Below are 10605 nucleotides of genomic sequence, written 5' to 3' on the forward strand. Positions count from 1 at the left end.
AAACAATAGGACAGGGATGGTAGGCACGTTGGTGTACTTATGCACGCCCCCTACAGACCTCTTAGGAAAGGGGTGAGGTCAATAGTAGACAGTCTAAGGTTAAAGTTTTTGGAGTTTAGGGAAGAAACTACAGAGTCAGGTAGAGTATTCCAGATATTGACCACTCTGTTGCTGAAGTTGTATTTCCTGCAATCATGTGGTGAGGTTTACCTTGAGTATGAGTGTGTGCATGCACACATACACACACCAATTGTAGAATATGTGAATTATTGATAGGAAAAAACATGTTTTACATCAAGCCATTTGAATCACTCTAAATAGAGATTCAAGAGATTCAAACCTATCATTGGAAGATGCCTCCTTGAAAGGGGACATATAGTAGTATTGGAAGAATTCTGGATCACAACTCTGTACTCTAAATCCACTTGGATGACTTCCCTGGAATAAAGAGTCCAGTTAGAAACGTAGAATTGACAGCAACAATTCAACCTGAACAGATCATTCAGAGGGGGCATTAAATCTTAAGGTACATAATTTGCATTAATTTACATCATTAGCATGATTAAGTAATCAATAGGAATTAAATCTTTTGCAAGAAACCCTGGGCTTAGTGGATAGATTCTTTTTTTAAAAAAAACAGTTTTATTAATTTTAACAACAAACAAAAACACATAAAACATAAAAACATCTGATACACAACCGATACACTGTCTGTAAACTAATGGATAGATTCTTATTCTTTTCAATGAGGATGAATGAATGAATGAACGAATTCTTTATTGGCCAAATGTGATTGGGCACACAAAGAATTTGTCTTGGTGTATATTCTCTCAGTGTAGATAAAAAGAAAAGATACATTTGTCAAGAGTCAAGAACCATAAGGTACAACACTTAATGATAGTCATAGGGTACAATAAGCAACCAAATCGTAACGGGAAACAGTCAATAAAAATCGTAAGGAGTTACAGTCATAGACTCACAAGTGGGAGGAGATGGGTGATATGAACGATGAGAAGATGAAGAGGATGAAGACCAAATGGAAAAACAAAAGTCCATTGCATCCAGAGAGTGTTAAACCAAGATCCATTAAAATAGGGTTTTATAGTTAGAGTATTAATTTGACACCTCAAATACACCTAAATTCTAGTTACAGGTAGGAGGTAGACTTTGAATTAGGGCCCTAATGACAAGAAAAGGTGGTGTGGCAACAAGATCAGTTCTACCGCTCTTTAGCTGGAACTTTGCCACTGCTGCAGCAATCACTCTGGGTCATGCTGGACAGCTCCCCACCTAATCTGAAAGCTCTCATCCTTACCCCAGAGATTACCTGTACACGTTAGCCAGTAATGGGAATTCAATTTTTTTTTACTACCAGTTCTGTGGGGGTGGCTTGTTTGGTGGGCATGACTTGGTGGTCATGTGACTGGGTGAGCATGGCCAACTTGGCAAGGTCGTGCGGCACCTTGCTGTGAGTGATGTTGAGTTGGCCATACCTACTCAGTCACATGACCGATGCTGCAAAGACAGGGTGATTTCCTATATACCTCCTTCTCCACACTTGGGCTGACCAAAAATAAGCCCAACTAAAGATCACGACTGCCTGCCAAGTCTGCCTGCCAAATGGGTTTTGTTTTGGGATGGTTTTTGTTTTGTTTTTTGCCAGAAGTCCCTCAGAGATAAATTTGCACCACCAAATCTTACTGTACCTCATTGTTGCGGCACTGCCTGTTGCTGCTGTGGGTGCTGATGCGGCTGTCTGGCTGCCCAAGTAAAGAACCGCACCAGCCCAGGGCAACTGTGAGGAGCAAGAGGGAAAGCCAAGGCGCTTGTCTCATAGCAGTCAACCTTGCTCTCTCTCTCTCTCACTCCAGTTAGGCACTCCCGGCATGCACAAGGAGTGTGAAGGGAGGCGGATGCATTTTAAAAGTCAGAGAACTTGGCCCAAGACTTCTTGTGTATCTGTGGCAACACCTCTCCCAATGATGAGTTGGCGGTGATCTAACGAAATGTCTTCTAGCTCTTAAAGATCGACTTTAAGGGCATCCTCATGGAAGAAGCAGAGTACGTGAGCAAAAGTAGTGGCAATGGGGGGTGACAGGAACATGTGATGGGTCCCTTCATGGTCCCTTCCCGGGTAACAGCCAGGGCTTCAGAACCTCCTCTCTTCCTCAGAGGCACAGTATCGGCCTCCCTTCACACTCCTTGTGGAAGGACACACACACCTGTCACCCCCACTGCCACTTTGTTTGCTCTTGGTTCTCAGCTTCTTCCATGGGGGCATTTCTTAAAGTTGACCTTTAAGTGGTCCTGCCCAGTACCAACCTCCCAGAGCAAATTTTCTTCCTTCTCCCAGTAGACGCACCTCTTCCAGCCCAGCCCACCCCAGCCAGCCAGCAGGTGAGTGAGTGGATGTCCTGGGGCTTCTTGCTCCACTTGTCATGAGATGCCTACAGCTGCTGAGTGCTTTATTCAGTGTGGCTGCAGTCCAGCAGTCGCACTGAAAAAAGCACGCCCTGTTCTATGTGCCGGGCTCAGCAAGTCCGAGCGGCCAGCGCATAGAACAGGGCTGCGCCAGACTGTTGGAGAAGCGGAGCGAAGCCAGAGATCAGTAGCCACCTCTTTCGACACAGAAAGCCTCCCCCAAACAGCCAGCTGCTCTTCTCCTTCTCTGCCTGTTGGTTCTGTATGGCCAAGGAGGAGGAGAACAGCTGGCCAAAGGGGCTGCTGCTGGAGGTGACTCTTTTTTTGTGTCCAGCCGCCTCTTTTGGCACAGAAAGCCTCCCCCAACCGAGCTGTGCCGTGGCCGCCAGATGGTAGGAAAAGCTAGGAGAGGGAGCAGGACAAGTGAGGGACCAGGCAACCAGGTGACCGGGTTGGGGGTATGGTCAGCCAGGGGTCGCCACCAGTTTGGTGACCCACACCAATCACTGCTACCAGTTCGCCCGAGCTGGTGTGAACTGGTTGAATACCACCTGATGTTAATTGTTAGTTGTTAGAAGAGCTTTGGCTCAGGTGAGCTTGGGGTAGGGTAAGTGAGGATAATTTTCCATAATTGAAAAGTACTCTTCTAGTTTCAAGGAATGGATCCAGAATATGAGCTTATTATCCAGGTTTGAAAAGCTCATTTGTTTTCAAAATGAGATGATGATGCAATATCTTCTATATGGTCTAGATCATGGGTGTCAAACTCATGGTGTCACGTTGCTGTCACATGACATGTCACAATGTTTTCCCCCTTCACTGAGCTAGGGTGGGAGCAGTCTGTCTGTGACCAACCAGCCCATGGGCCGCCAGTTTGATACCCCTAGTCTAGATCTAATGACCAGCTTAAGGATTTAATTAATTTTATATTGTTATCTGTAGTTAATATCAGTTTATTTTGTTAATTTTTTGGTCACATATATTTTAATCACTATATTATATTTAAGATTTATTTCTTCACTGTATAGCCATTCTTTCTTAGTGGTGTAGGGTAGGTTTTTTTGTGTTTATTAGAGAAATTAAAGAAAAAAGAAAGAAAAAGCAACACATATGTGAGATCAGTCACCCTGTTTGTGGCAACTCTATTCAGGATGCTATGCTGGATCAAACAAGACCACTGAAAAAAAGCCAGTTGGGCCCATTTTGGAAATATGCCCAAACTGGCCAGCCACAATTTCAGCAACTTCGGAGAAGCAATACCATACAGAGCTTCTTCAACTGCTACTATATTTTTTTCTCTCCCCAGCCTTGCTAATGAGCCAGAGACCTCATTGCCTTTTTGAAAAGTCGCTGTAGGAACATTGGCTTAAGGCATGAAAAGGGGATGGAGGTGTTATATCTACTTTATTCTTTGCTAGGGCATGCCTCCAGTCAGTGATGCCAGGTCCTTCAATTATCCCAAGGTCAGCCACTTATCTTCATAGCTGAAAAGTGTGTGAAGTGGGGGGGAAAAAACCTGTAGTTAAATATGCATTGCAATCTCTTCATTTGGATGAAAATAGCATGGGGACCTGCAATTAAATTTAGAATTTGCTCAATAATGATTCTAGTTTTGCCAACCCTACACACAATTGATTGTTCCAAACGTTACACATTGCAATTTAAAACAGTACATTAAAGGCAAAATTGCAAAACTACAGTAACGCTGAAATAACATTTATCACAATTAAAAAACACCAAATAGAGCAATATAGAATAATGAATTATGTTACTATCTATATATCTATATCTATCTATCTATCTATCTATCTATCTATCTATCTATCTATCTATCTATCTATATATATAAACTAAAACAATCAGGTGTAGCAGCTAAAGACATTTTCAGCAACTAAAATACACACCTTAAATATATTTCTAAAAGTTAAGCTACTTGAGATGCCTGAAACTAAAATGATAGCAATCTAATGTAGGTGTTGGCAAGCTTCCCTAAGAGCAATATTTCATTTGTGAGGAGCTATCACGAAAATATATCTTATGACCTGCAGCCAATCTCATCTTAGACCAGGAGTCTCAAACTGGCAGCCTTCGGGCCAGATGCATCATGCACAGACCACACCTACCCCAGCTCTGTGAAGGGAAAAACATTGTGAAATGTCACCTGATGACAATGTGACACTGCGAGTTTGACACCCATGGCCTATATCAAGGTTTCCAGGAAAGTCTCATTACATTGGTCTTCCGGTTCTTACAGTGCTTTGCAGGATTAAAACAGCAGTTCCAATTGGCCGTTTGAGAAAAGTGGCTGTCCTATCTCTTTTTAAATGTCAGGGCAGGTGAAAGAGGATTTGCTAACTATGTTCACAATACTTGGTCCTAATTTGAAGTCTCATTGCTGTATTTGTCACTAGTTGAAATTCTGAAATTTCTTCAGAATCAGACCCTTATACAACACAATTATTGCAAATGCCACTTACCCAGTCTGATGGGTACTATGTCTGTACATGGTATCCATTCCTAAATCCCACTGTTCCAGTGGAGGGGAAGATCCACTTCAGCTACTGTATTATTATTTAAAAACACTCGGAGACTATATCGGAAGACTATGTTTGTGGCGAAATCATATTCTGAGGTTTTCCCCTGCGATGTTTTCTTGCCTGTATATATGCCTTCTCCTGCCAATCTCTTTGGCACAGCTGAGTGTTCTAACTACTCTTGGCATTTCAAGATATATAGGGTGATCCTAAAGTGATGCCTCTTTAGCAGAACCATATATTGGTTAATGAGGTATTGCTTTCTTTCCAACAAGAACATCAACATTAACTCAGATGATTCTTTCCATGGACTGTCTGTGCCTCTTGTTTTGACCTAAAGATGTCCTAACCAAAATATAGACACCTCCCCCCAAATTTTCAAGAAATATAAGCAAATTCCCACACTATAAGCTGTCCAGCTTTGGGGCCATTTAATTCCTTTTTTGTTTTATTTAATATCTTTACTTCGTTCAGCAATGCGAGTATTTTGCAATTCCTTTTTTTTTTTTCCAGAAATGACAAGTTTTATTAATAAATAATATCCAAGCTAATTGTTAACTGTATTGCGGTGGGATGGAAAATTCTTCATTTATGACAACCTACTTTTACTGGAAAAGAAATATATTGTCCATATGTTCCCACATTATTCACATATTTGCATTTGGACAGAAAGCGTATTTAAAAATTGACACATGTCTGATCCCAGATGTAGGTAAATAACCACAGACATATTGATTAGATGAGTTTGCTCTCAGACGAGACATATTCTTTCCCTTAAGACATTTCTAAACAATAGAGTTAGGATTTATCCTGACATAAAAGCTCAGAGTCTTCAGAATACTTTTCAGACTTATGTAGCATAGTACTACATGCAAATCTTTTAGAGCCTTGAGACTTCAACGTTTTCCCCTACTTAAGAAGAGCCATGGTTTCCTTGAAGAGCTATAGACGATAACCCCAGAGCAAAGAAATTGTTATCTGGTCACAATCTTTCCGACTACAGATCTTTCTACTTTCTACTACTTTCTGCTACTATTTTCCACATCCAAACTTGCCTGTCTTGTGAGAATGTTCCAGAAAAGACCTCTGACTGAAAGTAGGAGACATGGATGGGTACACAGGCCCAGCACATTCTGAAGCTTCCTACCCTCAGAGATTCGTAAAGTTCCACTCCTCATAGCATTCAGAACATTACTGAGATAGCACCCGTGGAATCTTCAACTTTAATTGAAAATTGCTGGCATTCATTTGGTTTGGTGGGTTTGGGGCAATTATTGCTATTTTCATATTTTTGCTTCGTTGTGATATACACATAAAGTTTTGGTTGAGGCGAACAAGATATGAAAACCATAAAGTAAATGAAGCCATAAATGAAGCCTGTAAATGACAGTCCATGTTTCCATTTCTGTGTATGCATTTATTTATTTATTGGGCTTATATACAGCTCCAATCCTAATTGACTGAGCAATTTACTCCTATACCAGTAGCAAGAATAAAACAACCAAATGAGGGATAGCACAGGTACTTCTTCCCCAAGGAGGGAAGAAGTTAGATGCCATCCAGAGGTGGTATTCAGCAGGTTCTGACCAGTTCTGAAGAACCAGTAGCAGAAATTATGAATAGTTTGGAGAACCATCAAATCCCACCTCTGACTGGAGATTTTACAGTATCCTTCCCCTGCCACGCCCACCAAGCCACGCCCACAGAACCAGTAGTAAAAAAAATTGAATCCCATCAATGATGTCATCCCTCAGACTCCACATACAATGTGTAAAAATAATAATGACAATTTTGCAAAAAACTAAAACCAAACCCAAATGAACAAATAAATAAACAAAAAACCAGGCAGGTCACAGCCTGTCTGTTGTCAGAAGAGTTCTATTTCTGAGAAGGGGAACAGTGATGGAGAAAGACTAATTCTGAGATCCTTGCAGATGACAATTTCTGAATCCCAAGATCCAGAAAAAGCCATCTCATCTATTTCTTTATATACAGACAGAAGCTATCCCTTGGTCCTGTAGATATTCAGATTCTGAATTACATAGGGATTTAAATTTAACAACCATCACTTTGAACTGTAGCTGTAGCTGTAACACACTGCTAGGTAGTCCAGCTATTGGAACATTATGGGGGTGAGGGAGGGAAAGAGAGAAGATTTGTATTTTTAAAACATTTTTTCCTAGTGGCATTGCCTCTTATTTGGCAACTTTATGCCTTCTTGCTCCACCTAAATTGTCCATTTCCATCTAGCAATTGGCAGGTCTTCCTTTAGGGTTTCTTTAAAAAGTACAGCTTGACCAAGCAATTTTGGTATAAACTAGATTTAGTTGTTTCTTTTTCTTATTTAATACATTTTTAAAAAAAATTGGCTTACCTTTTCTGGGCTTTGCACAATGTTTTCTTGAGAAGGAAATAGCATAATGAGTATATGTGGGTGTAAAAAAACTTTTTCCAGGTCCTACATTCAGCCTCCTCCAATATCAACAATGAATTTTCCAACCTAAAACCTAGAGATTAGGCAAAGGAAGCTGCAGAACAAACTGGAGAGAAGATGGTTTTGCTGAGATAGTGTTATTTGACTTTGAGTTTTGCAAGGATATCTAAGAGCTGTTGATATTTTCTGAGGCTTGCAGTAAGGGTGAAAGATGCAAATAGACCACATTTTGTGAAAGAATAATTGTGCTGTGTTTCCTGATCTTTATCCCTTTAAACATGGTACAGTGAGGAAAAAGCAATTTCCTAGCGAAGGCAGCAAGGACAAGTTCAGTGCAGTGGTTAAGCCATCAGGCTACAGGGGGATGGGAGGAAGGCGAGAGACTGCAAGCCCTGATCCCATCTCAGTCATGAGGTCATCTGGGTGACCTTGGGCCAGTCACTTTCTCTTAGCCCTCAGAAGGAGATGATGGCAAGCCACTTCTGAAAAACTTTGCCCAGAAAACTATGGGGACTTGTCAATCTCCAAGATTGTACATGACCAAGCAGTAGGAAAGAACCCGTGGAGAGAGACAACTACGGAAATTTAGGAACTTGCTCAGTTGATATGCAAACTTGTTCCGCTATGCAATATGTAAGGCTGGTTGAAAATCTGCAGGTTTCCAAAGGGCAATTCCTGCTCTGTGTTACATAGAAGTCAGCACCTATAATATCAACTATATTTATGATGAGAGTACAAGGCAGAGACTTCATAACTATGGAAGAAATAGATTAGAAATTCCATGTGATTGTTTCTTTATTTTGCTACGGATAGCATTGCACTTGCCAGTTCCAGTTGTTATCGCATTTGTTTTTCTTAGTTTTGAATCCAGTTTCCTGTCTTTAAAAATTTACTGATACTATAGATTGATTGTGGTTGTTTCAAAAGAAGGAAGATTGGAAGTTTCTCTTGACCATAGTCTCCTGGAGCAAGTACAGTCTTCCCTTGATGAGTTGCAATGCTCTAGAAAAGTCAGTCTTATCGTAGAATGTGATCTTAATCCTTCCTAGGTCAGTTTTAACCTCACCTAGTTGGAAGAACTGGAATATCAGATGTCTGCTTCCCAATTGACATGGCCTATTACATCACCTCTCCCAGCAGTGAAATTCTAATCATTTGTTAATGGGAAGATATGCCTTTTCTCACCAACTACTTTATCAATTATGGACCCTTGATACAAAAATGATTCTGTGAGCACAGAATAATTTTTAGTGTCTGGTATCATTTGTGCATAGTCAGTTCACAGTGACTATGCACATCCCTTCTGAGGTCTTTTTACAGTGGCCAATGATTGGCAGGCTGTTCCAATGCCATCAATACTGCCAATACCACTCTTGAAGTCTTCTACTGCCACATGTTGCCTAGGTGAGGAAAGAAATGCCTCTTTAAAAACACAAATTCATTCTTCACTAAGTGGCTAATTGGGATTTCAATCAGGAGTAGGACAAGTTAGGAAGCAGGCTGGATGGGAATTCTAGGAGTTGAAATCCACATATCTTAAACAGTTGCCAGGTTTGAAATACAGTAATATGCAGGAATCATTTTAAACAACTGTAAATATTACATAGAAATGTTGATTATTATTAGAATATGGCATTTTGTAGAGACCTTACTACCATTTCAGACCCAAATGAGTTATATAACATTTAAAAAAAAAAGTTTGCCATCATGTAGAAAAATCCGTAAGATGTTCTTTTCCGTCTGTTGAGGAACAAACTTCATGAACCTTTGCTACTAGTAGCTTGTCCTTAATTGGTGCATTTCTTCTTCAAGATACAGCTGAATAGTATTTTAAATCTAAAAGGGAAAATACATTTACAGGGAGAAAATTCTTGTTATTATTCTCCATTCTGTTTTTCAAGTACTGCCTGCTCAACCTGCATTCATATATTTTTGTTTGTTTATTTGTTTGAGGGACAAGCAATTTCTGGGGGGAAATTATTAGCAAGGGGACGATAAAAATCCTCAAGGAAAAAATTTCCTAAATACAGATTCCACATATACCATTACATTCTTTGTAGCATCATTTTATAAAAAATAAGATAAATTGGGAACCATATGCAATTTATTCATAAGGAAGAATTCCCTTGAATTCCATGGGAGTGGAGGATCAAAGTAGTCATTTAACGCTTGCCCATTAACACTTCTCTGCCTTGTCTAAATTAGCATTTGCAAGATCCTCCCCTTCCTACACCATAAGTGGGTCTGTCTCTAAGTGATGGAACAGCACTTCCTGATCTAGGGCAGAGGTGAGGAGACATCACTCACCGATCTGTGTCAAAGAAGCTTTCTACAAAAGAACATCCCTCCTGTGGCTACTCAGGCATATGCAAAAAAAACCTGCAAACTGGCAGGGATGTATGGTACGAATGCCTTGCAATCAAAAGCTCACATTGTCCATCTCTTGAACTCGTCTGACAATGTTCTTATTCTGGTTCTCAGGGGAGTCTTTCTTATCACCACCTCCTGTTTAAGATGCTTTCTGACTCCCTGCTGATAAGACATGTGGTATCTTGATTCCTTCTGATTTCTTCTCCCCTCTAAAATCCCGTTTCTTCTTTGCAAAGGCCCTTTCTAGAGTTATCTCTCTTGACCTTTATATTCCTTTTTCCCAGATGTGCTACAACCTGCAGATGCCGGTGCTGCTGCCTGGAAGGACCTTATCACTTCATCACCTTTCTTAACTTGCTTCTCCAGGTCCACTAACCTCATCCTGATGGAGCGCAAACAGCACAACGGTTGTGAAAAGGTCTAATTAGCCCTTGGTGACTCAGATCCTTTCTTTCAATTCCACCAGTGAAGATACTCCCCCCCCCCCATCATATTCTTCCAAAAGGATAGAAGATAACACAATTATGGATACATTTGTGCAAAACAACACTGTAGCCTGCATACCGAGGAGGAAGGCAATAATTCCAGATTTTAAATTTCCAATTCAAAATTGTTCAGCTGATTTATAGGAGGAGGCTGCACCCACTTAGAGAGCATTGTGAAACCAGATGTGCAACCCCAATCAGTTATTGCTCATCACACAGCCAGATGTTTAGACTGGATTTGGTATTCACATTCACCAGTTGAGTCCTTCCTGAGGTCCTGGGATAGGCAGATGTTGTTTGAGGGTATTAAAGGCAAAGGTAGTATTCAGCAGGTTCTGACCAGTTCTGGAGAACCAGTAGT

Source organism: Pseudonaja textilis, chromosome 2, assembly GCF_049901715.1.
Source record: "Pseudonaja textilis isolate UNSWEBS1 chromosome 2, rPseTex1.2, whole genome shotgun sequence".
NCBI lineage: Eukaryota > Metazoa > Chordata > Lepidosauria > Squamata > Elapidae > Pseudonaja > Pseudonaja textilis.